Raw genomic sequence first — 10,126 nt, 5'->3', positions numbered from 1 at the left:
TTTAACGTAGTTGAGCAGTTGCTTCAGACTCCCTCTAAGATTTTCGTGTTGTCTCTGCTTTTAAATTCTGAAGCGCACAGAGAAGCACTCCAGAGAGTTCTTGAGCATGCGTACGTGGAGCAAGATGTTACTGTGGCTCAGTTTGATCATATTGTATCCAACATCACTTCATGCAACAATTTGAGTTTTAGTGATAAAGAACTCCCTGAGGAGGGAAGAAATCACAATCTGGCTTTGCATATTTCGATGAATTGCAAATAAGTTGCTTTGTCAAACGTGCTAGTTGATACTGGGTCGTCACTCAATGTGCTTCCAAAATAAATATTGTCAAAGTTATCGTATCAAGGAGCTCCCATGAGGTATAGTGGAGTAATCATCAAAGCCTTCGATGGCTCTCGCAAGACTGTCATTGGAGATGTGTACCTTCCAGTCAAGATAGGTCCGAGTGATTTTCATATTACTTTCCAGGTAATGGATATTCACCCGGCCTATAGTTGTTTGTTAGGAAGGCCGTGGATTCATGAAGCAAGGGCTGTTACTTCCACTCTGCACCAGAAGCTCAAATTTATCAAGAATGGCAAGTTAGTGATTGTGGAAGGTGAGAAAACGTTGTTGGTCAGCCATCTGTCATCTTTTTCGTATGTAGAAGCTGAGGATGAGGTTGGGACGCTATTCCAAGCCTTGTCTATTGCTACTGAGAAGAGAGTTGGGGCACCTATGTCCTCTCTGAAAGATGCACAGAAGATTGTTGAAGAAGGTCATGTTGATCAGTGGGGGCGTGTGGTAGAGGTCGCTGAGAACAAAGGAAGAACTGGTTTGGGGTTCCAAAAGGGATCATCAACCGTTAGATCAGAAGAGATGCAACTCAGCTTCCGTAGCGGACGGTTCATTCATGGAAATGAATAACACTTAGCTGTTGTGCTAGAGGACAATGAAGAGGAAGACTGCACCAACTTTGTGATGCATGGACAGACATGCAACAATTGGACTGCTGTTGATATTCTTGTTATTTTGCATCGATCTAAGTAATTGCTTTTATATTTTAAAATCCTTCTCCTATGCCTAAGGGAGAAGTGAGCATTGTTGGGAATTTTAAATTGATCATCAATAAAATTAATTCTATTCATCCACATCTTTGATGTTTATTTTTACTTTTTGCTTATTTCTGAAAATGGTAATCACAAAAAAACAAAAAATAAATAAACAGTATAATTGTCCATCTGCATATTATTTGGTCATAAATTTATTTCTCTAAAATCAAAATATCAAATCATTATGCAGGTTGGTTCCTAACCCCATTGAATACAATGATCCTTCTCCTTCTCCAAATTTTGAATTCCCTCTGTTTGAAGCCGAGGAGGAAAGTGATGTAGAAGTGAGTGATGAATAGTCTCGTCTTCTTGAGTAAGATGAGAAGATTATTCAGCCGTTCGAAGAGCAGATTGAGCTTGTCAACTTGGGTACCGAGGATGATGTGAAGGAAGTCAAGATTGGGTCTCGCTTGTGCTCAGATGTCAAGAAGGAGTTGATTGATCTTCTTCGAGAGTAATTAGATGTGTTTGTTTGGTCCTATCAAGACATGCCTGGGTTGGATTCTGAGATTGTGGAGCATAGATTGTCGTTGAAGCCAGAATTCCCGCCAGTCAAGCAGAAATTGAGAAGAACACATCCTGATATGGCTGTGAAGATCAAAGAGGAAGTTCAGAAGCAGATTGATGCCGGTTTTCTTGTAACTACTGAGCATCTGCAATGGGTGGCCAATATTGTGCATGTGCCAAAGAAGGATGGAAAAGTCTGCATGTGTGTTAACTATAGAGATTTGAATAAAGCCAGTCTGAAAGATGATTTCCCTCTTCCACACATTGATATGTTGGTAGACAATACTGCTAAATTCAATGTCTTTTCGTTTATGGATGGATTTTCCGGATATAATCAGATTAAGATGGCACCCGAGGATATGGAGAAGACCACATTCATTACACCCTGGGGAACATTCTGTTATAGAGTGATACCTTTTGGTCTAAAGAATGCTGGTGCAACTTACCAGAGAGCAATGACTACTCTTTTTCATGATATGATGCATAAAGAGATTGAGGTATATGTCGATGACATGATTGCTAAATCGATTGATGAAGAGGAACATGTTGAGCATTTGTTGAAGCTATTTCAACGTTTGAGGAAGTACAAACTCCGCTTGAATCCCAATAAATGTACTTTTGGTGTTCGTTCTGGTAAGTTGTTGGGCTTTATTGTCAGCGAGAAGGGTATTGAAGTTGATCCTGCCAAGGTCAAAGCAATACAAGAGATGCCTGCGCCCAAAACCGAGAAGCAAGTCAGAGGTTTTCTCGGCCGCTTGAATTATATTTCAAGATTCATTTCCCACATGACTGCCACATGTGCGCCTATATTCAAGCTTCTTCGGAAAGATCAGTCTTGTGATTGGACCGAAGACTGCCAGAAAGCTTTTGACAGTATCAAGGAATATTTGCTTGAACCTCCGATTTTGTCTCCACATGTTGAAGGAAGACCGTTGATCATGTATTTGACTGTGCTAGAAGATAGTATGGGTTGTGTTCTTGGTTAGCAAGATAAGACTGGAAAGAAAGAATTTGCAATTTATTACCTTAGTGAGAAGTTCACCGATTGTGAGACTCGATATTCAATGCTTGAGAAGACTTGTTGTGCATTGGCTTGGGCTGCTAAGCGTCTACGTCAGTATATGATGAATCATACCACTTGGTTGATATCCAAAATGGATCCAATCAAGTATATATTTGAGAAGCCTGCTTTAACTGGGAGAATTGCCCGTTGGCAGATGTTGTTATCAGAGTATGATATCGAGTACCGATCTCAGAAAGCGATCAAAGGTAGTATCTTGGCTGACCATTTGGCTCACCAACCTATTGAAGATTATCAGTCAGTGCAGTATGATTTTCCTTATAAAGAGATTTTGTACTTGAAAATGAAAGATTGTGATGAACCATTGCTTGAAGAAGGGTCGAAGCCTGGTTCCCGTTGGGGCATGGTATTTGATGGAGCTGTTAATCAGTATGGTAATGGCATTGGGGCGGTGATTATTACTCCTCAAGGCACGCATCTACCATTTACAGCTAGATTGACTTTCAAATGTACAAACAACATGGCAGAATATGAAGCTTGCATTATGGGGCTTGAGGAGGCCATGAATCTCATAATCGAGTATTTGGATATCTTCGGTGATTCAACTTTGGTAGTGAATCAGATCAAAGGAGAATGGGAGACAAATCAACCCGGATTAATACCATATAGAGATTATGCGAGGAGGATTTCAACTTTCTTTACAAAGGTTGAGTTTCATCATATCCCTCGAGATGAAAACCAGATGGTAGATGCTCTTGCAACGTTGGCATCAATGATTGTAGTGAAGTATTGGAATGAAGTTCCCAATTTATCTATGATGCGTCTTGATAGGCCAGCTCATGTGTTTGCTGTTGAAGAAGTCAGAGATGATAAGCCGTGGTATTACGACATCAAATGTTTCCTCCGAAGTCATATTTACCCGCCTGGGGCATCTTTGAAAGATAAGAAGACTTTGTGAAGATTAGCCGGTAATTTCTACTTGAATGGTGATATACTGTACAAGAGAAACTTCGACATGGTTTTGCTCAGATGCGTGGATAGACACGAAGCAGACTTGTTGATGACCTAAGTGCATGAAGGTTCCTTTGGAACTCATTCCAATGGACATGCAATGGAAAAGAAGATGTTGTGAGCAGGTTACTATTGGCTAAGAATGGAATCTAACTGTTGTACGTTTATGAAGAAGTGCCACAAGTGTCAAATCTATGCTGATAAGATTCTTGTTCCTCCAAAACTATTGAATGTTATCTCTTCCCCATGGCCCTTCTCCATGTGGGGAATTGATATGATTAGGATGATTGATCCCAAAGCTTCGAATGGACATTGTTTCATTTTGGTGGCAATTGACTATTTCACAAAATGGGTTGAAGCGGCATCATATGCAAATGTAACCAACCAAGTTGTTGTAAGGTTTATCAAGAATCAGATTATATGCCGTTATGGTATGCTAAGTAAGATTATTACTGATAATGGATCGAACTTGAATAACAATATGGTGGAAGCTCTTTGCAAAGACTTCAAGATTGCACATCATAATTCTTCTCCCTATAGACCCAAGATGAATGGGGCTGTTGAAGCTGCGAGCAAGAACATCAAGAAGATTATCCAGAAGATGGTTGTCACATATAAGGATTGGCATGAGATGCTCCCATTTTCTTTACATGGGTATCGTACATCCGTCCGCACTTCAACAGGGGCAACCTCTTTTTCTCTTGTTTATGGTATGGAAGCAGTGCTCCCTATAGAGGTTGAGATTCCTTCATTGTGTGTGCTCATGGAGGCCAAGTTGACTGAAGATGAATGGTGTCAGACCAGGTTTGACCAGCTGAATTTGATTGAAGAGAAGAGATTGACTGCCATGTGTCATGGTCAGTTATATCAGCAAAGAATGAAGAAAGCTTTTGATAAGAAGGTCAAATCGCGTGTGTTCAGAGAAGGAGACCTTGTGCTCAAGAAGATTTTGTCATTCAAGCTAGATTCCAGAGGAAAATGGACTCCTAATTATGAAGGCCCATATGTTGTTAAGAGAGCCTTTTCAGGTGGTGCATTGATTCTTACAACTATGGATGGTGAAGAGTTCACTCGTCCTGTGAACGCGGATGTAGTCAAGAAATACTTCGCCTAAAAAGAAAAGAACAACTCGCTATGTTGAAAACCCGAAAGGGCGGCTTATGCAAAAATGAGCGTCTCGGTGGATTGAAAACCCGAAAGGGCGATCCAGGCAAAAATTAGAGACATAAAAAACAGAAATAATTTCCCGATAAGTTAAAGACCCCACCCTGGGAAATCTTATGCAAAAAACTAGGGATTACGGCAAGTAATTGCATCCTGCTGATCTTTAGTGATTTTTGAGGACCTTGTTCGAGCACAAGGGTTGACATTGGTTCATCTTCAGCAGCGGTCGAAAGCATAGTGGGTATCAAGATTTGGTAGAAGGATTAAGGATCATTTGTATTCAATGTAACCCTTTTCCACGAAAATTACCATTTTCAACTTTGTAAAATCCATGGAGTCTTGTCATTTACAGACTACCATTCTATTAAATAAAGTCAAACTTTTATCCAATTGTTTCTACTCTTATTTGCTTCAGCCAATAGTTTTAAATTTTATTATGATCATTTTGAAATTAAATTTTTAAATCAAAATCAAGTTTTCTTTAAAATATAAATGCAAAAAACTTTTTCAAAGTAAGTAGCAGTAATATCAACATCATTTCAGTAAGAAGCAAGTTCTTAAGTGTGAAGCATCTGAGGTTCCCCCAAGCAGTAACTCTTCGGGTATCTCTAGTCATCAGTGTTGACCCATTTCCTCAGCAGAGTGTTGTTGTCCCCAGCTAGCGAACTCAGTTCCCTGATGGAGTGTTTGATAGACCAATAGGAATTTCCCAGCTGAGTTGGTTGATTCATATACTTTGTGGCGTATTGTTTCCCCAGTGAAGTTGCTAAGATGCTTGTACTTCCCCAGCGGCGTGTCCTGGTTCCCGATAATTTCGGCCTTCCCAGTAAAGTTTTTATCTCTTCAGCAGGTAGATCATCATCAGAAGATGTCTGGTCTCTCCCCAGTAGATCTCTTTGGTATCTCCACCAATCATCGTATCTTTGCTCCCAGCCAGAGTCTCCTCCTGGTTTATGATCGGCTGTTTGTTTCTTCCCCAGTAGGGTTGTCTCCCATTTTTATGGTGTTGACCTAAAATTCCCTACGGTTGGATGTGTTTTCTCCTTAGCAGATCTCCTCCTTCCCCAGCTAAGGTCTGAGCTTTTGGGACGTTGATCTCTCTGTTCTTCAGCAGTTGTCTCCATTTTTGGTGGATTGATCGAGGATTGTACCGGTGGTTCAAATTTCTTTGCGACACCTCTGTATCCTTCGTGATCGTTTTGTCAGCATAATCACCATATATGTATATACATTCATATAATTTCATGATTTTTACATATCCTGCATATCTGACTTGTTTGAGATTTTCATTCTCTGTTATGGCGGTACTTTATCCCCATATCCAATCTGGTGTCTGTCCTCTTTCAATTGTAGAGTGTCAGCCCCTAAGCAGAAAAGACTTTAACCTTTCTCTGTTTTCCCCACTGAGTATGTTTCCTCGTGGATGACTGTTATTTCAGTTTCCTCCCCAGCAAATTATCTGGATGGAATTACCCCCCCTTGAGTTATGTCCTCATTGGGTTGAGTCTTGATTGACTGTTCTTTCTAGCTCTTACCTAGATAGATTTTTTTTTGGTCCCCTAAGAGTCTATTACCCAGTAAGCGGTAATATTCTTCTTAGTTGGTGGTTCGTTACTTCTTGCCCAATACCCGGCAAAAGTACCCCTTTTCTCCTCAATGGAGTCCCCGGAAGTATATCCTTGATATGTTCATCCTAACGAGTGACGGATATCTTTCATTCCCCCCGTGAGTCTATCCTTGATATGTTCACTTTAACCGGTGACGGATATTCTCATCTTTGGTATTCTACCCAGTAAAAAGGTAGTTGTAATCCCTATTTTATTCCTCAGAGAGTTAATCCTTGATATGTTCATCTTAATCGATGACGGGTTTTCTTCTCCTTGTTGGTATTCTACCCAGTAACCGGTAGTTGTAAATCCTATTGTCCCCCTTTAGCGGAGTCTATCCTTGATATGTTCACTTTCACTAGTGACGGATTTTCTCTTCGTCGGTATTCTATCCAGTAACTGATAGATGTAATTCCTACTTTTTCTCCCCTTTCAGAGTCTATCCTTGATATGTTCACTTTAACCAGTGACGGATTTTCTCTTTGATTGGTCTTCTACCCAATAACCGGTAGTTGTAAATCCTATTGTCCCCTCACAGAGTTTAATCCTTGATATGTTCATCCTAACCGGTGACAATTCTCTATTCGACGGTTTTCTATCCAGTTTTCGATAGATACAATTCCCCTTTTGTTGTTCAGTTGGTATATCCTTGATATGTTCATCCTAACCGATGACGGGTATCCTCCTTGACATCCCCAGACAAGTCGATCCTTGATATGTTCATCTTAACTGGTGACGAATTTTCTTCCCTATTGAGTTTATCCTTGATATGTTCATCCTAACCGATGACGGATACTCTCACCCTTGGTCTTCTGCCTAGTAATTGGTAGTTGTAAATCCTTCTTTCTGCAATTTTCCCCAACAAGGCTATTCTTACCTAGTAACCGGTAATGAATACTCCCTCCTGGCCTTTTTCCTCAGTGAGCCATCCTTGATATGTTCATCCTAACTGATGACGGATGTCCTCTCTGTCAGATCTTTATTATCTCTTTACCCAGTAACAGGTAGTAGATGATAGATTTTTGCTCCTTCTGTGTTGAAATTTCATTTTCTCCCCAGTCGAGTTGAGTGCGCATTTCCTTAGTGAAATCTCTTTTCCTGCACGAGTCGAATACTTCAGTTTTATCCTGACTTATTCGTATCCCCTACAGATGTGTTTATTTCCCCAGCTGAGTCTTTCCATTTTATATGGATCCCCTCAAGTCCCCCAGTAGTTTTAAGTCGTAGCCTGGCCTACGCATAACTCCTTTTATCCCCTAGAGTCTATGTCGCCCCAGTGAGTTTTCCTTACGGAATGCATAATACTCCTGCGGATTTTCGGTCCCTCTGATTTCTTTTCCCTTTGTGACAATATTTCCCTCACAAAGCTTTAACTTTTGCATTCATATCATATACATCATGAGGTCTCTTAGGGACCAAAATTCGTTTCTCTATGTTGTTATTTAAGCCCATTCTACTGAGTCGAGCCGAAGATTTTAACCTTCACCTCCTCAGTTAGAATGTCCTTAAATAGGGGCAGCTGTAAGACCCTAATTTTGACCCTAAGATCCCTCATGAAATTCCATCATAAGCATTAGCATTGGGATCATACCTTGGCATCCTCCTTACCCCTCTTTCATTGGGTTTGTTTTAAGAGAGATCACCAAGCACTTTGTGATTATATAATACTTATATTTTATCATTTCACTAACCAAAATACCAAAAATATGTCTTTGTATCTATCTAACTCTTTGGTAGGTAGGGGACACGATTTCTTTGATTCATTGATCACATCTAGGGTTTAAGACCCTCATGAACAAAGAGCACCATCAAGAGTTGATTCAAGAATGGTTGTAAGCATCATGTGTGATTCCCAATTGTTTCTACATGTTATATTGATCAAGTTTGCTTCAAGAGTTTGAGGGTGATTTGCCTTAGAAACCCTAGTTTGACTGGGTATCTTGAGTAACTTATCCAACAAGCTATCTCACCAATTGATCAAATTTCTCAAGTTACGCTTCAAAATTTCACCATCTTAAGCATATATGATCTACCATGAGCCAATAAAGTCAAGAGAATTGGAAATTAGCAAGTTGGTTGATGGTGGTGGGCTAGATGAATTCATCTGATCAAAACTGGGTCTCCCTAGACCCTATCTCCTACAATTTTCACCATATGAAAATGATTCCAAGAGAAACTTACTCTAAATGACATTATAAACAACTTTCATATTGAGACTAGGGCTAGTTCTTCTTGGAAAATCATTTTCTATGTTGAAACATTATAGGTCATTTTGTCTAAACCCTAATTTGAAAGTCAACTTCCCAAGGCCACAACTTGCTCAATTTTTATGAGATGAAAGATTTCCAAGTTGCACAATAAAATTAAATGTGTCTACTTCAACTTTTATGTTTGGAGTGGGAGCTGATTCAATGTCTTTGCACATGTGATATGAGGCTACATTATAGGTCACTTTTGACCTATACCATTAATCAATTGATTTTGCCAAACTTCAAAAATGCCTAACTCTATCATTTCAAATCCAAATGACATGAAACTGGTGACCATTTTGAAGGTATTTGAGAGACCTACAACTTTGATGAAGACACTTTTCTCATTTGAAGCTCCCATAAAAAGTTAAGTAAGGTGGAATATTGAGACATGTGGCTTGACACTTAGAAAATTTTCAATATGTCAACTTTTTCCAAACTTCCACCTCAAATATCTCCAAGTTCCAATTTCCAAATGAAAAAGTATTCAACATCAAACTTTCTCCTCTTGATCTCACCTTTCCAAAGAGCTAAGATCCATGCATTTTGGATGAGAAATGCATAGGCTGAGCATGGCTTAAATAGGCTGCTATCATGTGTCATGGATCAAACTTCAAATTCAAATTCTCAACTGCCTTGCATTCCAAGCTTGCTTCAACACATCTGAACTTCAAATTTGGACTTTGAACAATCATTTGATGGGCCTAGGCGCGCCCATGCAGCTTCTTACCTCACTTTGCCAATTTTAGAAACTTGAATGGAGTGTGCAATTAACACTTGAATCCTCTATAAATTGAAGCTCAATCACTCATAATTAACACACACACTGTGCAAGCTTTAATTCCCCACAGAAAACCCTTCATACCAAGAGGATAAACCTGAGAAATTCTTTTGAATTTGAGCTTGAATCTCCACTGTTTTGGAATTCAATTCTCCAGGAGTTCATTGATCTTAAGCCATTCCATTCCTCTTCTGCAAGCTATTGGATTGAAGCAAAGCACAATTCAGATCGAGATCTAACAATTTCAGACCTCCATTGAAGGTAAATTTCAGAAAATTTGATCTCTTCCATTCTCCTTGTTTCTTGCTCAATTCTCTTGATTATTGTGTTGGCTGAAGTCCTACCAATGTAGGCAAGGTGTTTGAGTTGTTTTGATGATGAATCGAAGCAACTCAGATCATGAACCTCATTTTTCAATTCCACATATCTCTCAATATAGTTGGAATTGGAAGAAATGGAGGTGATATTCTTGCTCAGTGATGTTCAAGGATCCATGCTTGTGGCAAGTGGGTTGAGTGTTCTCCAAAGAATGTCTTGAAATCAAAAGCAAACAAAACTAACTATTAACTTACTAACCATTAACCTTTACTTTCAAGCTTCTACTTTTAATGCAATTTATTTTTATTATCATTTGTCATTGTACATATCATTCTAATTACTTATGTTTATGCAATTTTCACTTTGTCTACTTGGAC

This window comes from Lathyrus oleraceus, chromosome 5, assembly GCF_024323335.1.
Source record: "Lathyrus oleraceus cultivar Zhongwan6 chromosome 5, CAAS_Psat_ZW6_1.0, whole genome shotgun sequence".
In the NCBI taxonomy this organism is placed as follows: Eukaryota; Viridiplantae; Streptophyta; class Magnoliopsida; order Fabales; family Fabaceae; genus Lathyrus; species Lathyrus oleraceus.
The sequence above is the reverse complement of the archived record's forward strand: the minus strand, read 5'-3'. Positions refer to the sequence as shown.